Source organism: Topomyia yanbarensis, chromosome 3 (assembly GCF_030247195.1).
Source record: "Topomyia yanbarensis strain Yona2022 chromosome 3, ASM3024719v1, whole genome shotgun sequence".
Taxonomy (NCBI): Eukaryota; Metazoa; Arthropoda; class Insecta; order Diptera; family Culicidae; genus Topomyia; species Topomyia yanbarensis.
This window is the reverse complement of record NC_080672.1, coordinates 86201224-86219859: the sequence shown is the minus strand read 5'-3', so window position 1 is coordinate 86219859 and position 18636 is coordinate 86201224. Positions and strand designations below refer to the sequence as shown.

General features: G+C 40.3%; 1 protein-coding gene across 2 annotated transcripts in view; it reads right to left on the bottom strand.

Moving 5' to 3' along the window:
- LOC131689447 (sodium-dependent nutrient amino acid transporter 1-like) overlaps positions 1-18636 on the bottom strand; it is a 61510-nt gene that overhangs the window by 20715 nt on the left and 22159 nt on the right. The window lies entirely within an intron of this gene.

Below are 18636 nucleotides of genomic sequence, written 5' to 3'. Positions count from 1 at the left end.
TTATCAGCTATCCAGTTTCCATCGCTGGCCGGAATACGGTAAGACTCCGAAATGATAGCTATATCGCATTTAGACTCCGCAATAGATTACCGCAGCAAGTGTTGTGCGGTGTCGCAGTGTTTGAGGTTGATTTGCGTTACCTCCACTGTGACTTCGTTGCAGTCGCCTGTTTGAAGGCCGGACATCGTGGGCCTTCCTTCTTCTCCGCACCTTTTGCACAATTTGCTCCTGTCAGGTCCACTGCAGTTTCTCGCCAGGTGGCCGAACTCTTGACACTTGAAGCACACTTCCGGTCGCTGAGAGACACTCAATGGACATACTGACCAGGCAAGTTTGATCTTCCCAATTTTAAGTGCCTTGTTCGTTGCTTCGACTGGAAGCCTAACTGAAGCCGCTTGCGTGCCGAAAGGTCCCTTCCTCATTCGGATCATCATCTGCACTTCTCCAAGCTCGCACTGTTTTTACAGAGCTTCTCTTAACTCTTCTTCCGAGGATATCTCATCCAGGTCCTTACATAGGATGGTTGCCTCCGGGCATAAGGCTTTCAATCTCACCGCTTCGCCCATAGTTTTCTCGGTGAGTGCTTTATAAGTAGGGCTGTTTGACTTCGGATCATTTTTCAGTTCCAGAATCATCTTTCCGGTGCGGGTGCGCCTGATTTTCTTGACGTCTGAGCCCAGCTCCTTGAGTACCGGATTTGTCCTCATTGCGCACAGTGCCTCCTCGTATGATTCATCGTTAGCTTTGTCTACGAGTGCCTTGAAAAACTTTCGCTTTCCGGACCTACCCTTATTGTTTGCCTTTCGTTTTGTGTTGCCGACGACTTCCCATTTGGTGTTCTTATCCACATTGGTGGCTGCTTCATTCGCTACGCGTACTGCTACGCCGGGAGTCTCTTTGTGTTTCTTGGAATCTCTTGGTCTCGCTCCGCTTTCTGCTCCAATGTTCTCCATTCCTTGACGGCTAATCCGAGGTTACCTTGTATCTTCAGGTCCAGTGTCTTGGTGTCCTTGTACACATTACTCCTTTTGTCAACAAAGTTGTGCAGTTCGTCCACTAGTTTTTTAGCTACTGCTACACTCAGCAAGCTTGTTATTTTCAACCAGGCACTCCCCTCCTGCTTTTGCTGTTTCTGTTGAAGCTGCGGCTGCTAGTGATGTTGAGGCTGATCTTGGTGTTGAAGCTGCGGTTGCTGTTTCTCCTGGTCGTGCTGTTGTTGCACTGGTTGGCTTTGCCGAGGTGGTAATCTCGTTTAAACTCGTGTGTGTATGTGTGTGTATTAGGGGGGACAAAAATTAGATTCCTGCTCCGGTATCATTTCGGTCCTAGAACAACTGTGCAAATTCTTAGCTCGATAGATATTTCCTGATTATACATCATATTAACATGATTTAATCTGTTCCACAATATTCCGCCACGTCACTCGGTCAGTTTCTGCTTGTCTCCACCCTCTCAGGTGCCCGATACTCGCCAGGTTCTGCTCCACTTGGTCCACCCACCGCGCTTCAGTCGGGTATACAGATCTGCTACCGCCTCCTTGTTTCTACCGATTATGTCCACGTCGTCAGCGAAGCACACGAACTGTCCGGACCTCGTAAAAACCGTGCCCCGCATGTTGAATCCCGCTCTTCGCATTACACCTTCCAGCGCTATATTGAACAGCAGGCAGGGCAGACCATTGCCTTGTCTTAGTCCCTTGCGTGTTTCAAACGGACCCGAGAGGCCGCCCGAAATTTTGACACAACACCTTAAACCATCCATCGCAGCCTTAATCAGTCTTGTCAGCTTCCCAGGGAAGTCGTTCTCCTCCATCATTTTCCATAGCCCTACACGGTCCACTGTGTCATATGCGGCTTTAAAGTCGATGAACGTGAACGTATTCACGGCATTTCTGGATGATTTGCCGTATAGTAAAGATTTGGTCGTTTGTTGATCTGCCGCTGATGAAACTGGCCTGATAACTCCCGACAAATCCATTTACCAGCGGTTATAGGCGCCGGAACAGAATCTGGGATAGCACTTTGTAAGCGGCATTTGTCACTGTAATCGCTCTGTAGTTTTCACAGTCCAATTTGTTGCCTTTCTTGTATATCGGGGTGATGATCCCTTCCTTCCACTCCTCTGGTATCTGTTCCCTGTCCCAGATTCTTTCGATTTTTCGGTACATGCTTTCCGTTAGTTTCTCCGGACCCACCTTGAAGAGTTCCGCTCCTAGACCATCCTTACCAGCTGCCTTGTTGTTGTTGTTGAGCTGTTGAATAGCCTCGTTAACCTCATTCATAGTGTGCGCCGGTACATCCCCGTCCGCTGCGGCGCTGACATAATCGTCCTCCTCGAACGCCCGATTGTCCGCCTGCGCACCATTCAGATGTTCTTTGTAGTACTGCCTCCACCTTTCGACCTCACGTTCGTCCGTCAAGATGCCACCTTCCTTGTCTCTACACGTTTCGGCCCGCGGCACAAAACCGTTGCGAGAGTCATTCAGCTTCTTGAAGAACGCCCGCGTCTGCTGTTTATGCTTCCGTCGATATGACTCCACGTTCTGACGAGTGGCTTGAAGCAACATCGTTGCGCGTGCTGCATTCTTCTCGTCCAATATCTCTTGGCACTTGTCATCGAAACAATCGTTCCGTCGACTTCCCAGGACGCTCTCCACAGTGTTGCTTATGGCTGCTTTAGTTCTGGTCCAGCAGTCCTCAAGGGGCACATCGATGAGCTCCTCCTCCGGTGGCAGCGCTGCTTCAAGATGCTGCGCGTACATTGCCGCGACGTTGGTTTCCCTCAGTCGGTCCAGGTTACCCCGCGGCGGGCGCCGGTATCTTACACTGTTCAGTACGGATAGTTTTGGACGCAGTTTAACCATCACCAGATAGTGGTCCGAGTCGCTGTTAGCGCCCCGATAGGTCCTTACGTCGATAATGTCCGAGAAGTGCCGTCAATCAATCAGAACATGATCTCTCGTCGCTGTTTGTTGCGGTGATCTCCAGGTGTATTGGTGCAGGAGGCGGTGCTGGAAGAAGGTGCTCCTTATGGCCATGTTTTGGAGGTGGCGAAATCGATTAGTCTTAGGCCGTTCTCGTTCGTCTGCTGGTGGGCACTGAACCTTCCAATTTGCGGTCTGTATTCCACCTCCTGGCCAACCTGAGCATTAAGTTCGCCGATGACGATCTTGACATCATGTCTTGGGCAGCAATCGTATTCACGCCCCAGCTGTGCGTAGAATTCGTCCTTGTCGTCATCGCTACTTCCGATGTGGGGACTATGCACATTAATTATGCTGATGTTGAAGAACTGGCTTTTGATCCTCAACCAGCACATTCTGTCGCTGACCGGCCACCATCCGTTCACACGCTTTTGCATCTCTCCCATCACATAAAAGTTGCTCCCAGCTCGTGTGTATTGCCGCAGCTCTGGCAGATGGTGTGGTTCCCGCGAAAAACCCCCACCGTAGACCAAATTGAGGCTTCTTTCGTACATGATAAGTGAAAGTTAAAAATTTTGTATATAATTCGACCGTCAGTAGTAGTGATGCTATGAAAATTGAAATTTTCCACAATCTTCAGAGTATCAGTCGGTTTTTGCTTAATAGCTTTTTCACAAGCGTCAAATCGTTTCGCAGTCTTCGAGACTTTATTTCCTTGGTAAATGTCCTACAAAGATCAGACATCAGACAAAGATGATTTCCCCATACTCATGTAAACTTTAAACCGTGGGCGCAAAAATATAGTTTCACCGATCGAGCTCTAAATTTGCAGAGTTGTTCTGGGAGTGTCAACTTACACAATTTTCTCAGAGATGGCTGAACCGATTTTCATAAACTTAGTTTCCCTCAAGCTGCTATTGAATTTTTTGTCGATCCGACTATCGGTTTCGGAGTTATGGGTTGAAGAGTGCGGTCACACAGAAAATTCCCATATAAAATGGTACAATCATGATGTCCAAATATGTAATACTAATATGTATTATGGGTTAAATGGGGGCAACATTACTCTAGTTTGCGGGTCTGGATCGCTTATGATCAATCAATGCAGTTTTGACCACATTGGTCACCTATGACAGTTCCTGATATCCCCGGGGAACTCGCCAAGTTCGTAAGCTAATAACACACCTATTTCTCAGCGAATTCTTGACCGATTTTCACAAACTTGATTTCAAATGAAAGATACAGTAATCCCATTGACTGTTACTGAATTTTATCGGTTCTGACTCTTGTTTCCGGAGTTACAGGTTGGTTAGTAAGGTTACACTGGATCTTCCCATGTAAATCGGTACAATCGTAATACCTAAAAACTATTGAAATGGTCACCAAATTACTTCGATTCACACGTCCAGAGCACTGAGCCCAACAAACATTTCGTGGTTTTATAAACGTTTTAACAGTTGCTTTATTCAGCTCTAGCTGAACATTGGAAGTATACGTGTAATCATATATCGTTTATTCCACCCTTAAACATCCGGGATTTGGAGAATTTATTCAGCTTGTCTGATTAAGACACATGAAAGAACAATTCTTCAGCACGTATACAGCCTGAAGAAAACCACAGTTCAGCTTTATCAATAAACCTTTTCGTTACCGCTATTCAGCTGAGAGAATTATCATAGGAAAATTGTTAAAAAAGACATTTATTTCAAGTTACACAACGCCATCAATCTCTTTGGAAGCCATATTCTTTTATTAGTGTTACGTTACAGTTAGAGAAAAATTGTATTACCTTTTTTTTTCCATACGTTTATTTGACACGGCATTTGCAAAAGCTTTTTACGCCAGTTTCTTTTTTTTTACATAGCACGTTACAAAAATCCTTAAGACTAATTTTAACTATACTAGTACTTTGTCTAAAACTAACACTGAAATCACTTTATTGTTTGCTTTTTTCCTTACATTGTTGTATTTCATAATGATCTAGTATTTTCGGGTGTATTTATTTACTTTTTTTCTGTTATTGTCTAAATTTAAAAACTAAATATTCTAGGACACTTTAATTGGTGAATGATTAGCCTTGGATGAGAGTATGAGGAGATGAATTTAATTAAATTTTGACAGACGCTGTTTTTAGAAAATGATAGATAAGTTCCATGTATAGAGGATCGCGATACGCCAGGATGTCTCTAACAGGAACATGGATTGGTCTTCCTCGGACTTGTAAAGAATCTACTAATTGTGATCTGGCTTCACGATATTCAGTGCAGGACCAAACAACATGCTCAATGTCATGGTAACCTTCTCCACAAGCACAATGATTACCCTCAGCGAGCCCAATACGACGGAGATGCGCATCTAAAGTATAATGATTGGACATGAGCCTAGACATCACACGGATGAAGTCCCGACTTACATCCAATCCTTTGAACCATGCCTTCGTTGATACTTTAGGGATAATTGAGTGTAGCCATCGTCCCATATCTCCATTGTCCCAAGATGTTTGCCAACTAGCAAGTGTCCTCTGTCGAGAAGCGCTATAAAATTCATTGTAAGCGATGGGTCTTTCATATATTTCACCATCTAGTGCACCAATCTTGGCTAAATTATCAGCTTTCTCATTGCCCGCAATAGAGCAATGGGCGGGGAGCCACACAAATTGTATTACCTTGTTGGATATCATATCACGTACCTGGATCCGAACCAGCAACCTGTTGAATACTAAGCACTTACCTTACTGTCTGCACCAATCTTGCATACATCGAATGCTTAAGATTTCACCGATGTACCGACAAGTCTAGACTGCTGAATAGAGTCTGTACAAAGGCTACAGTAGCCTTCTATAGATTTGAGTGAACCTAGTCGGCTTGGGTTCGAATCCCAACCTACGATAATTTTTTTATTTAATTTTTTTTTAATTAATAATTTTTAGAACATTCGGGAATTTTAAATTAGATAATTTATTTATTTCAAAAATGTTGATTATAGTCGTTTTTGTTTCCAAGGTGAGGATTTATGGTTGTCACAAAACATTTAGATAAGGAAAAATGGGTGTTATACAAAAGTGGTGGTAACTGAATGATGGATTGAAGTCATTTATAATTCTAAGGTGGCAATCTCCTCAATTTATTTACCACTCCCTGCCAAATGATTTTCTTTCCATTGTGATTTTTTTTTTGTAAGCGGAAGTCGCTGTTCGAATTCAATAGTTTATTTATTTATATCAACTAAGTTCGCCAGCGTGAATAATCATTTCATTGTACCTTTGTTTGCAAGACGATGGATAGAAAAAAATCATGGTAACAATGCTGGTGTCAAAAATTTATAGCGACGTTGGAACAAAAAGTTTCTCTTGTGTTCAATATGAGAATATTCATGTTTCACAAGTAAACAGGCCCTTTCGAATTAAAAGGTAAATTTACATAAACGAGGGCGCGTATGATTTGGTAAGCTTGTACATTGAAAAACTGTAAATCGTGTATTTCCCGTGGTGAGAACTCATTAGATATAAAAAAACTAAATAAACTTTCTTTATTTCTTTATTCATTTATTGATCTATTGCTCCTTAACTGTAATATATGCAAAACATCTCAATTGGAATATACCGAAATAATAAAAAAAATTCTTCACTTAATAGTAAAAAAATATTGTGTGTGTATTGGGACTCGAACCCAGGTCGGTTGCCATTCCTCATGATTTGCTAATCGCGCCAATTTTTGCAGTAGTTACAATTACCTTTATTAAACACATAATTCAGCTAAAAGTCAAAGGTGGTACAATGGCAAATGTAAAGGTAGAAACAACCTTTTGAAGACATGTAGTGCAGCTTAATGATTAAAGGTAATACTATTGGTAACAGCATCGTTTATTCAACTCGCAATTCAGTCTAATTAAGATGGTTGAATAAAAGCTTTAATATTGTCGCTATTATATTTATTAGCAGTATAGTTCAGCCTAGTTGGAACTGGCGAATACTGGATTTTAAATAGGCTGAATAAACTCTTAATGTTTAAATAGTTCAGCGAAAGTTTTATTCAGCTTACATAACCTTTAATCTGCTTTAAATCAACACCTAGTCTTATAGTTCAGCTCCTAATGTTTGTTGGGAGTGCCAATCAAACATTCTTTGAATATATTGTCCACTATCGACGATTCCGAAAGTCCCGGATTTCGGGCATATTCCACAATAGACCTTTCTTGTCAGACCTAACCCCTACTTTTTTTATTTTGTATCTAAAGACTTCTAATTCCTAAGATCATTCCTACTAAAATCTGTTTTTTTGGGCCTTTCCTGATTTTTTGATGATTTTTCAAAAAAACCGAATTGCAAGAATGTTGAATATTTTTTTTCACCAAATCAAGAATGGTGTGAATCAAAATATCCATTTCGGCAGCACGGTACTGCATATTTCTTAAAAAATTGATGACAACACTGAAAATGAAGTGGTGAATTAGGTTTTACACCAACCGACATAACCCTACAAAATGAGCCGGATGACAATTCTCGGTGGTTTGTTTACATGGAAGTTACGTGAGTTCGAATGTAACAGATGAGCACCCGTTGCACTCGCACTCATGCAACTGACAAAGTAAACAAACCACCGAGAATTGTCAAACATGAACTTCATTCATCATGAGTTCATTCGTGTCGTCATCTTGTAGAACTCAATCGTGGTACAACGTTCATTCGTAAATGTAAACAAATGGAAGTGAACCTTCCACTGACAAACGGTTTTCACGGCATAATCCTGAATTTCCTTATTAAAAAAAAGGTGTTCTGATTGATCGGCAAGGGATTTATCATGTTCAATCTGTATCTCTGCTTATGTGTCTGATGGATGTGGCTGTATTGAAGGCCTTTATTGATACTAATCATTCCTCGCTCAAATTAACAAAACAACCTTAACAGGCAACGTTCTTGTCCACTTTGCCTTATTTGTTGTGTAGCTACAGGTCACTTAGAGCCAATAGTGGCTCGTCGGGCTAGTTACGGAACAATCTCGTTATGTGAGAACGAGTTTTTTGCATTTCTATGAACCTACTTCAAATGAATATTGTGTTCAAGTGACTTCCAGACCACCAAAAAAGTTACTGTCGATCTCCAAATACATTCCAAGTCTGTTTATAAACGGGACAAATTAGTAATTGAGAAATTTTAAACACTTTAAACCGTTGTCTTCCGTTTTAATTCCACTATGATGTCATGTCATATGCATCATAGTGGAATTAAAACGGAAGACAACGGTTTAAAGTGTTTAATATAACATTCCACTAAGTCGCTCAAAACAGTGCTTTTGTTAAAGTGAATTGAGAAATTATTGTTTCACTCATCATGAAATTTGTTTGCATTGTGACAAAAAATCACAATTTGGTCTCCTTATGGTATGAACAATCCCGCGCGTATCACTGGAGTAATATGCCGGTGGATCCGTAAAACTCGTACAATCACTATTCTGACCGTCATCGCAAGTCAGTCCCATGTTGAATGGGATTTCCTATCTAGACTTGCGATTATAGGCAGTATTCACTAAAACGGTTTTGTTTGAGGCGAAACTGAATCAGGTTCTAGCCTAAAGTAACCAGACGTCCCGGTTTAGACGGGATATCCCGCATGGTAAAACGTCCCGGAAAGCATCCCGCATTTACCAACATGCTGATTTTTATTAACCATATTAAACCATAACCAAAATAAACATAATGTACAAAAAACTCATGAAATTGAGTCATGCTGCTGCGAATTTTGTGCGGAATGTACAAATTGAGCCAATTTATTCTGATTGTCACCGTTCATAATATGAGTCAGGTCATGAATCTTTACGAAAAAGTCCTCAGTCTTGCCAAAGTTGCAACTATTTAGGAAAAGCACATCGCGAATAGGTCCCGTATTCGTCCTGAAAACACTTTATTCTAACCCCAACTGCTGTTAAAATTTATGAACTAACAGCGGTTGGGGTCGGAACCGGCCTCAGTTTCGGAGTCTAGCAAAACACGGCAGGTTATATTTGGATATATACAATGTTCGAAAGAACACTAACTAGTATGTAATATGATATTACCATCCCTGATATTTAACTATGCGGTTCCTTTGGCGATAAGTTTGGTACCATTGAATCCATCATTACTATGACGGCCCTATTCTGCGCGGCGTGTGACGTGAGACGACTAATCTCACCTCACTATACATGACTTTTCTCGCCCAATTCTGAAGAGTCACTTCGGGTGACGTGAGACGCCCATTTAACCGCAATGGTGAATCTCACCTCACCCGAGTCGACTCTCAGAATAGGGAGAGAAAAGTCACATAAAGTGAGGTGAGATTAGTCGTCTCACGTCACACGCCGCGCAGAATAGGGCTGTGAATTTTATCTGGTAAGCCAGTATTCTTAAAATTATTACAACCTAAATTAATTTTTTAAATGTCTTATGGAATGATTTATCAGATTTGGATTGATTTTTCCGCGTGGTAGATATTAAGTTAATTATTCGTACGCCTGCCAGTTCGGAATGAGTGACTCCCGTTGATTCTCAGCATAAACAAACTGACACCCTGATGTTTCTCCTCTAGAGCACAGTTGGCAATATATATCGTATCCGGACTAGTTAACATGTAGCATACTGTACATGAGCTTACTGAAATCGCTGTGTACATCCAAGTACAACACATGACTTTGAAACTACACCAATATCAGCTTTGTTCGGCAGTTATTTCCGAACTAGCCAATTCACGCATCAGTGGTTGCATATTTTCTGTACTATCCCTAATATTCACCCGTAGTGCCATTGAGACTAGGGCTACTCTGAAAGTGAGAGCATTGGTGAGCAACGATTTTTTCTAAATATTTTAACAGTCAGTTTTCGCACCATTTAACAGACAGACCAACAGGATATATTTCTTTATTAAGGCCTAAAATAATTCGTATACGTGATTAAATTTATCTTCATAATAATTAAAAAAAAGTTTTCTTGTGCATAACTTTTACTATAACCATAGTGACTCCAACGATATATTACGACTTTAAATTTTATTAGTATAAATTATTTATAGTAAGAAACACGATGGCGAGATATGGTACATTTTACTATCATCTTGTTGTAGATAGCGATTGTAATAGTAGAACATACTATTTACTACTTTCATTTTAAAAAACCTATGTGATCTACAATATTTATGTGGGTCAATATTTTTATTTTAATCCGTTTGGCCGAAAGTGCATACAGGAAGCATTTTGTTCGTATGCGTGTCGCTCTCCATTCCCGTGACGAAATGCGAATGTTGGTAATCCCTTGGTTACACATTTGCATTTCATTCCAAGATTATTAATCTTTTCGCCGATGATGCCTAAACCGAAGATATTGTAAAGAATACTCTGGTTGCACAGATTGGCCGGCTGGTTTTGTACACTGATCTCAAAAGTTTAGACAGTGAGGCATGATTGCGTCGCAATAGCATCGAGTACCATTCGGCAAGTACGATTCACACGACACATCTGCTTCCGTCAATGGAATAGAACCTTGACCTCAAGTCACCGTTCCATCATGATACGTTGAATACATTTCTCGTGTGCACATTCATACGTTCCGTACGTCATAATGTTTTGTGTCGTGGATGTTGTGCCTAAACGTCTCCATAGAAACTGCATGCAACTAAATTTGATGTTCCGTTGAAGTGCTATACCTACCGGTGACGGAAGGCTGACGCATCGTGTAACTGGCACTTACTACGGGTACAGTTTTCTGCCAGTCACTTGTGCACTATATCACCAAAACAACACGATTAAATTGCTGCAATAAAAGCAAATCATTGTTAATTGAGTCTTACAAGTAAAGGTACAATTTCTCTATGAACATTAGAGTCGACCACGTACCGTCACAATCTTCGACCAGTGGCCTCAATTATCAGGTGTCAGCAGACGTGAAACTACGATTTTGACGACACTCAGTGAGATTGTTAATATTCCTTCGTTCAACCATATGCTGTATAAATTTTGTGTGTTCAGATCTTAAATAGAATCACAAATCCTTCATCTGAGGCCAATTGTTCAATCGGAATAGGTTGAGCCAAGATTTTGGCGATATTAGGATATCTTATGTTCGTGCAGCATGAAGGAATCAATTTCACGAGTGTTACTGCTGGCAATATCCTGTGGATGGCTTGCACTTGTATTAAACGATTTCTCTCGGGATGTCTTGCCGTTGGGATTTGTCATTTCCCTATTTACTAGGCCTTGCCATCCAAAATAAATATGCTTTACAGTGGCTTAAGTGGCGGGATGAAACTTTTATCACACCGTTAACATCTATTATCCGCAATTTTGATTACGTGTACTTGGCCGAATTTGACTGGATATTTGGGGAGTGTATTCCGTAAGCGAAAGTTCTGTTCCTTATCATCACCGATGACCAAAAACAGCACTGAAAATCACAACAAAAGCAATTCAATTAAAACATTCTACTTTCCCATCAACGCTAGCAAATTTACCTGATTTTTTAGAAGCAGCAGTGAGCAACCCAAAGATTGAATCAGCCAAATCGTTACAATATTTTTGACAATTATGTTTGACGAGGAAGGTCTATTCCACTTACACTAGCGAGATTATTGGATTTTCGGGAGAATTTATTCAAGTTGAAGATGGAAAGGTGGTTACATTTTTCATAGGTTTTTTCTTCGGGGAATAGGCAGATGTGAAGAAGAAAGCGAACCAACATGGTACCACACTTTGTTCTGATTTATTAGTGATAAATTTATTATATTATTTTGCGACACTAGCTACTAAACGTATCGATCATGAACCGACCAAAGGGCCGAAGACGCAATGATATCGAAACGAGAAAAATAGCTTTGAAAATTCGCTTCAAAAAATTAAATCGTATTTTAACAGTGTTTGCATACTGCGTTTTCAAATGTATTGAAACACTTCAAAACAATACTAGTTTTCGGAAGCATTACGAAAATATTTTATATAATAACGTTTTCGTAGATAAAATTGAAAAAAATATATTTCGCCGAGTGTTGTAATGAAATGTTGATTAGGCCATTTTTGAGTCGCCCTCTTATTTTGACCATTCACAATTTCGCCCTGCAGTGTCGCCAGAAAACAAAAACCAAATGTGGGTTTCGCCGTGCTCGCCGGAGGGGAAAATTTGTTATTCTTCCCGGGCGTATCAAGCAGTTGGTTTTTGTTTAGGGCGACTCTGTTTACGGGCTTTGTAAACAATGATGCTGTCAATTTCGCCCGTACACACTACCTTAGAAATGCAGAGGCGTAATCCGCCTGGTGACTTGTTTACAGTAGAAAGTCGGTTCCGCCGTTTTGTTTTTTATTGATTTTCATGAAGTGTGAATCATTTATAAATGAGTTTTTATATTTATTATGAATTATTTTTACTCCTCTTTAAGATATTACTCAAATCTCCGTTTGTGTACATTTGTTATATAGGCCCATTTGTCGGTTCACGATCGGTATGTTTATCGCATGCTTACAACTTCGTTTGTTAGTTTTATTGTTATGCTAAACATGCAAGTATCAAACACGACAAATTTTCACACCTTTCTGATTCTACTTCTTGAATCAATTTGACAGGGTTTGAATGAATTATCTTAGCATCAGTGATGCCAGGGCGATATGTGTAATAGCTTGTAGCAGAAATCGAAAAAGTCTGTATACTGTCACATACTTCTGCAATATACTTGAAACAAAAAAGTGATGCGATCATATTTATAATAATGAAAAAATGTTAAAGACTGGTTGAAGAGTTTATTTTCTGTAAAATATCTGTAATCTGCAAAAGTCTGCAACTTATGTGAAAAATCTGAAGTTTCACTGATACAGCTACAAACCTGGCATCCTTGTTACATTATTTCATATTCCCCACTCAGAATTCATTCATTTGGTGAGCAAAAATGAGGAATCAAGGCAAGATAGGTCATTAGAATATGGGGTTAAATGGGCAGTTGGAAGAATTTTTGATTTTTTCAATAGTTAGGGACCCCACATCATCGCGCCAATATGCAGTATCGATTCAAAGATGAAAAACGAAGCATTTAGGCATATAAAATTTTTCTGCAAGAAAGGTCTATTAAAGTAACATCGGTTCTTCGGTAATGACTGAGCCGATTTTCTCAAAAAACCTGTTTCAATCCACCTAGAGGTGCAATTGTGCCTTTCTCATTTCTCCAAACTGTGATTTAATAGCTGGTTCGTACAATATAACATTATGGAAATGTCTTTCATTCTTATTACACTTGGTAAGTATATATAAGAGCACCTTTTTGCATTCATCGCGGTATCGGTTTGAATCGGAGTTTTCTATGTGATCGCACTCCACAACCCGTAACTCCGGAGCCGGAAGTCGGATGAAGATGGAATTTAATATCAGTTTCCGGGGACGCAACACCTTTCATTTGAGACTAAGTTGATCAAATCGGTCTAGCCATTTTCGAGCAACCAATAGGTCTGTTCCAGTACCAGGAGAAACTGGAAGTACTCCGGAGAAAATCGTTCCTGTACTCTCTTCTTCTCCTTTTTCTTCTTCAGGTAGCAAACCGGAGTAAAAAGGAGCAAAGATTTTTTGCTCCTGTTTACTCCGAAGTGACTTCCGTGTACTGGAACACACCTAATATAACCGTTATTCTGAATTTGGATGCTTCCGGATCCGTCGATGGTGGCCAGTGTGGTCAAAGAGACTTTGAATGACTGTTGGTGACCTAGATCTACAAATTCAACAGTTGTGTTTACATTTTGGAAAAAATTTCACCTTTTTACATTCATCGCAGAATTCGTTAGAATCGGGATTTGCTGCGTGATCGTACGTATCACCCTGTAATTCAGAAACCAAAACTCGGATCCACACAAAATTCAAATGCAGCTGATGGACCTTTCATTTAAAATCAAGTTTGCCAAATCGGTTCAGAAAATTCCGGGCCTCGGTTAAAAAGTCGATTTTTACAGTGATTGCATAGCCTTTCTTTATATGAGAAAGGCAAAAAGTCTCAAATGGAAGGCAAAATATGCAGTTGAGTATTGCATCGTAACCCCCCCCCCCCCCTCCATGGCCCTTACACCTCCACTCCCACTCTACCAACCCCCATTCCCTCCCCTTCCAAACCAACTTCAAAATATAATCACATGAAGATAACATTGAATACTTTTTTGTTTAAAGTGACTCAGCGTCTACTTTCGTGGTAGTCATGCAATACGTGCCAAGTAATAGACATTTCCACAATTTTATTGAGTAAAGCTGTTGGTCCCCGGTCCATGATTTGATGGATCGATATCTAGTCTAGATAGTGGAGTCACCTCTCTGACGTCGGTAAATAAGAAGTAGAATCCAATTCTTATCTATGCTTACTAACAAATATCCTCCTCCCGTGATACTTGTGGAGTGCGCAGTAGTATAAACGGCCTCTAGCAAAAGAAAGTATCGGACTAACAATTCCTTCCCTCTCCTTCCGCGAAGTACGTTCGGGCCTGGCCGATCAATAAACACTTTAGGATTACTTGGAGTTGTACATTGAAAGATGTTTCGCTACTCCCAAGCATAATTATCTAGTTATTCCCTGTGCAACTTCAGCTAGTCCAGATCGATAACGGAGTAGCAGCCAGGGGTGATCGCACAAGCTCAAGCTCGTAACTAGTTGCTAATTAAATTAATACATTTGATTGAAACAACCACCTTGATCTTTGAGCCGCGAGTTGATCGATTTCGCTAGATTTTGAACAACGTTATTTTTCATGATTAGTATAGGTTACAGATTTTTTGAAATATATCCGAAAAATCGGAAAGTCCCTAATTCCTTCATACTGCATGGTGTTTTGATAGTCATTAAAATCCGTTCAACCCTTAAAAACACCATCAGCAAGGTCTGATAGATCCGATGTAAAACCCAATCCATGGTGTTTTTATAGGTCGTTGGGATCATTTTATTGTGTTTTCAAGGGGTTGTGTGGTATTTGAGCCCATGAGAATTTGCTCGAGAGTGACCTTTTGACTTTGACTAGTAAATACCTTCTTACACAATACACATTCTCTACTTATTCAAATTGCACAATAATTCGATTCCCGGAAAATGTTCATCGCAGCCCCGCATAACGGCAGCATGCAACCCTTATTACCGAGCCCTTCACTATTCTACCCTCTTTCACTTTGAAGTGAAATCAGCATCGTCGAAACTCGACTAATTTTCAACAGACATGAGCTAGACGACTTGTTGCCGTGAGTTGATGATACCACGCAAATAGAGACAATCGTCTCCAGTTTGCGGATTTTGTCAAGTCTCGATTGATAAAGGAGGATAATTGCACCGAGTTGTAATTGAAATATGAATGACAATCTTGTTGAAGGTTTGTTTGACTAGTCTTTATTGCTACAACAATAGACCTACAGGTACTTAGACTGCTGCAAAGCTATGAGGGCGGGCTCCAGGTTCCTAGGAAATCGAAGCGTGCAACCTTGAACTAGACTAGGGCTATCAGCCCGGCATGCGACCGAATTCTAGTTCAGATCATTAGCAAGTCTTCATTGTGCCGTATGTCCAAGTGAATTTGTCTCTATTCGTGTACGAACTGCATATGAATGGTGTGCTGATAGCAATTTTACAACTTGTTATTATAAAGCTGCTCATATAAACTTTTTATTACCGTGGCAGTGGGTATGATTTACCCGGCTTGGTCACGCTTGGGTTGGTCTCGACTCGAGCATCGTGTCGCAGAGGGATTGTAGGGCAACCGGCACAGTTTTTGAGCTGCATGCGAAGTACATAGGCTCAACCACATGGTCTTGGCATTGGATCATTGGAAATCAAGGTTTAATGTGGAACTTTTTAGAATGGTAGCGGAAAGCGTGACGTTACAAATTTATGGTAGAGTGAGATTAATGAAGATTTAAGCATTTATTAATTAGGTTTGATTGATGGCTGACTACCGTGTTAACGGATTTGATTAATGTTTCTTCTTATGAAGTCGACAAGATACGGTAAATGTTCTAAGGTCAATTCCCATGTGCTCTGTCGTGTTGTAACAGCTCTTCCTTAATCGGAAAACTGACATCCAGAGAAGAACGTTTCCCATATCCGTTGGTGACAGCTGATAAATTAATTTCTCAATGTACCCACACACCCCCGCAATAGGAAACGATTCACGGAAGTTAGTGCAAGCAGTGAGCCTTGTTCTCCGCATCAGTGCCGATAGCGCCGATGACATCCCTCAGGGACGGCTGGATTGAATTTTGCCGACTCCCACGGCGAAAGTTGATCGAAAGCTTTTTTGTCAAACCACTACCGGCGAGACATGTTGATTTATTTGGGGCGTTCTCCGGTCAAGGCTCATCAGTCTTTGGACTACGACGGCGCGAAGCTCGGATTGTCATTGTCAATAATTTTCAATTTGTTCAATCGGCGTCCGAACCCACGATTCTTCTGAATATAATTTGCAACAAAAACTGGTGTGTATGCGAGAGTGAAACGCTGAATCATTTGTGTATTTAAATTGCATTACTTAAGTACTTTGTTCAAAAGAAATAAGTGTAGCTGTGAGATACAAAAGCACGTGAAGCACACTTTTTTGCGTTTTCCCGCGCACAGTCACAACAACTGATATGCGCAATACATCATAAAACGATAACTATTTCAAACAATGTAGCAAAAGTGAAGAAGAAATTTTCGAAAGCTTTATGGTTATTACATTCCCACGTTGAGGGTGAACTAACGATTCCCGTCTTTATTGAACTGGAGACACTTTACAGTATAGTGCGTTTTATTGTTCGAGGCAGTTGAACGTATGCCGGCATACTCAACATTTACTATCGTGTTTGTGCAAAAGCGCGCTTCCAGATAACAAAGAGACAGACCGCATGCGTTTGGGATAAGCAATTTGTCATACAATCTTAAGAATGTGTGTCAATAGAAATGTACACGCTTAGGAAAAATTAAAATTACATACGAAAGCAACATCACATCAAATTATATCCCGACAGCATTTTCTATTTTCAGTATAGTATAAAATATTTCTTTGATTATATAACGCCTATACAAGGGAATTAATTTACGAACTGTGTACCGACTCAAAAAAATTAAGAAAGTAAACAGCTATTTACGCGACATATTTTAGCACTGGGCCTATCTAGATGGTGGCATCCAGTTTCATTGAAAAAGTGGAGGGGTGGAAGTTGTTTGCTTTTTTTACATTCCGAGAAATTTTCAATGTCGAGTCTGTCGAAAATAACTGTTTGCTTTGGATAAATTAGTCGTGCTGGTTGTATTATCACCTCTTAACCGCTTGCTTCAGTTTCTTGAGCAACGATACTGTATCCAGTATTGGTTGGTAGTATCATTAGATAATTCGAAATATAAATTTTCAAGTTCTTACCTTGGGTACGAAATTACCATACTGACTGCAGAATGAACATTTTGTCTAGTTCGCACAGAATTATGCTGAGCCTCCTAACATTATATTGAATAGGTAATTAGTCAATTTCCGCTACTCACGCCAAATAATATAGCTATCTGTGGAATAATTATTACAAAGTACGAGTATGGCAGTAATTCACGGGGTTCTATGGATGCAATATTTGCATGAACCCACGATCGTCGAATAATTGCAAGTACAGAATGTTCGATGATGCCATGCCATACCGTACCACGAGAAAGATGACAAATCAATGCACGAGATCTTTTAGGTCGTCTGCATGCTTACGGTGGCAGCGTGATCACGATTGTTCATTAACACCAATCATATCTTTCCAGAAATCCGGCAGGCGAAACCGTTAATAACCGCCAAGCGAAATATTCTGCAAGAAGCGGTTGTTGCATCAGAACCAGCAGTGTTCTGTCAGCCTGATCCCAGAAATTCCACCATACATTTAATTTCGCTGCCGGAAAACTGAGAGGTTTTCTGCCATGCACGTTGGAGTGCGTAATTGTAATAATCTAGTCAAACTCATTCCGGAACCAGTTCGGAATGCCGAACGGATTCTGTATTCATTCCAGGTGCTGCCGTTTTTACGACTTAATCGGTTTAAGAATCGGTTGTTGCATTTGAGGATTCCGAATGAATTTCCGAATCGTTTGACTGGGAAGTATGGTAGATCGTTATCGACTTCGCCTCCCCCAAAATCGATGAGCGAAAATCTGTTGTTGTTGTGGTTGTATTGATTGAGTCAAATGTTTACCAGACACTAGGCAGCTATAGACCAAAATATATACCAGCAATTTTTCGCTAGCTGGTCGACGGGAAGAAGCAGCCTTCTGGAAACTCTATTTCTCCTCTCAACTTCCATATTGGGCAATCCGCAAAACGATCGTTTGACAATTCTAACATACTTATCGAAAAGATCCTATGTGCAAATGAAAGCCTCTCTTTGTTTACTTTCTATTCCGCTAATGGCTCCGTCGCATTTGCGCTTGCTGCTTAACTCATACTAGCATATGCTGAACGTGTTCTTAGGTCCTAACTTGATCCGATTTTTTCTCCAATCTATCGAACCTGAGTGTATGTGCTGAATATTCTTTATATATTCAATACACAGTTCTACACGTGTTTCAAATGGAGCAACAAAAGAGACCGACAGCATATACCAGTTTTAAAGTTCGAAACATAACTGTTTGAAATAATATATCAAAACTTTGAAACTGCTATATAAAACCCACGTCGCTGAATATGTCCTAAGGATTTTAAATGATAGAAATTACAAATTTTTGCAAATCTGTGATAAAAATGAAA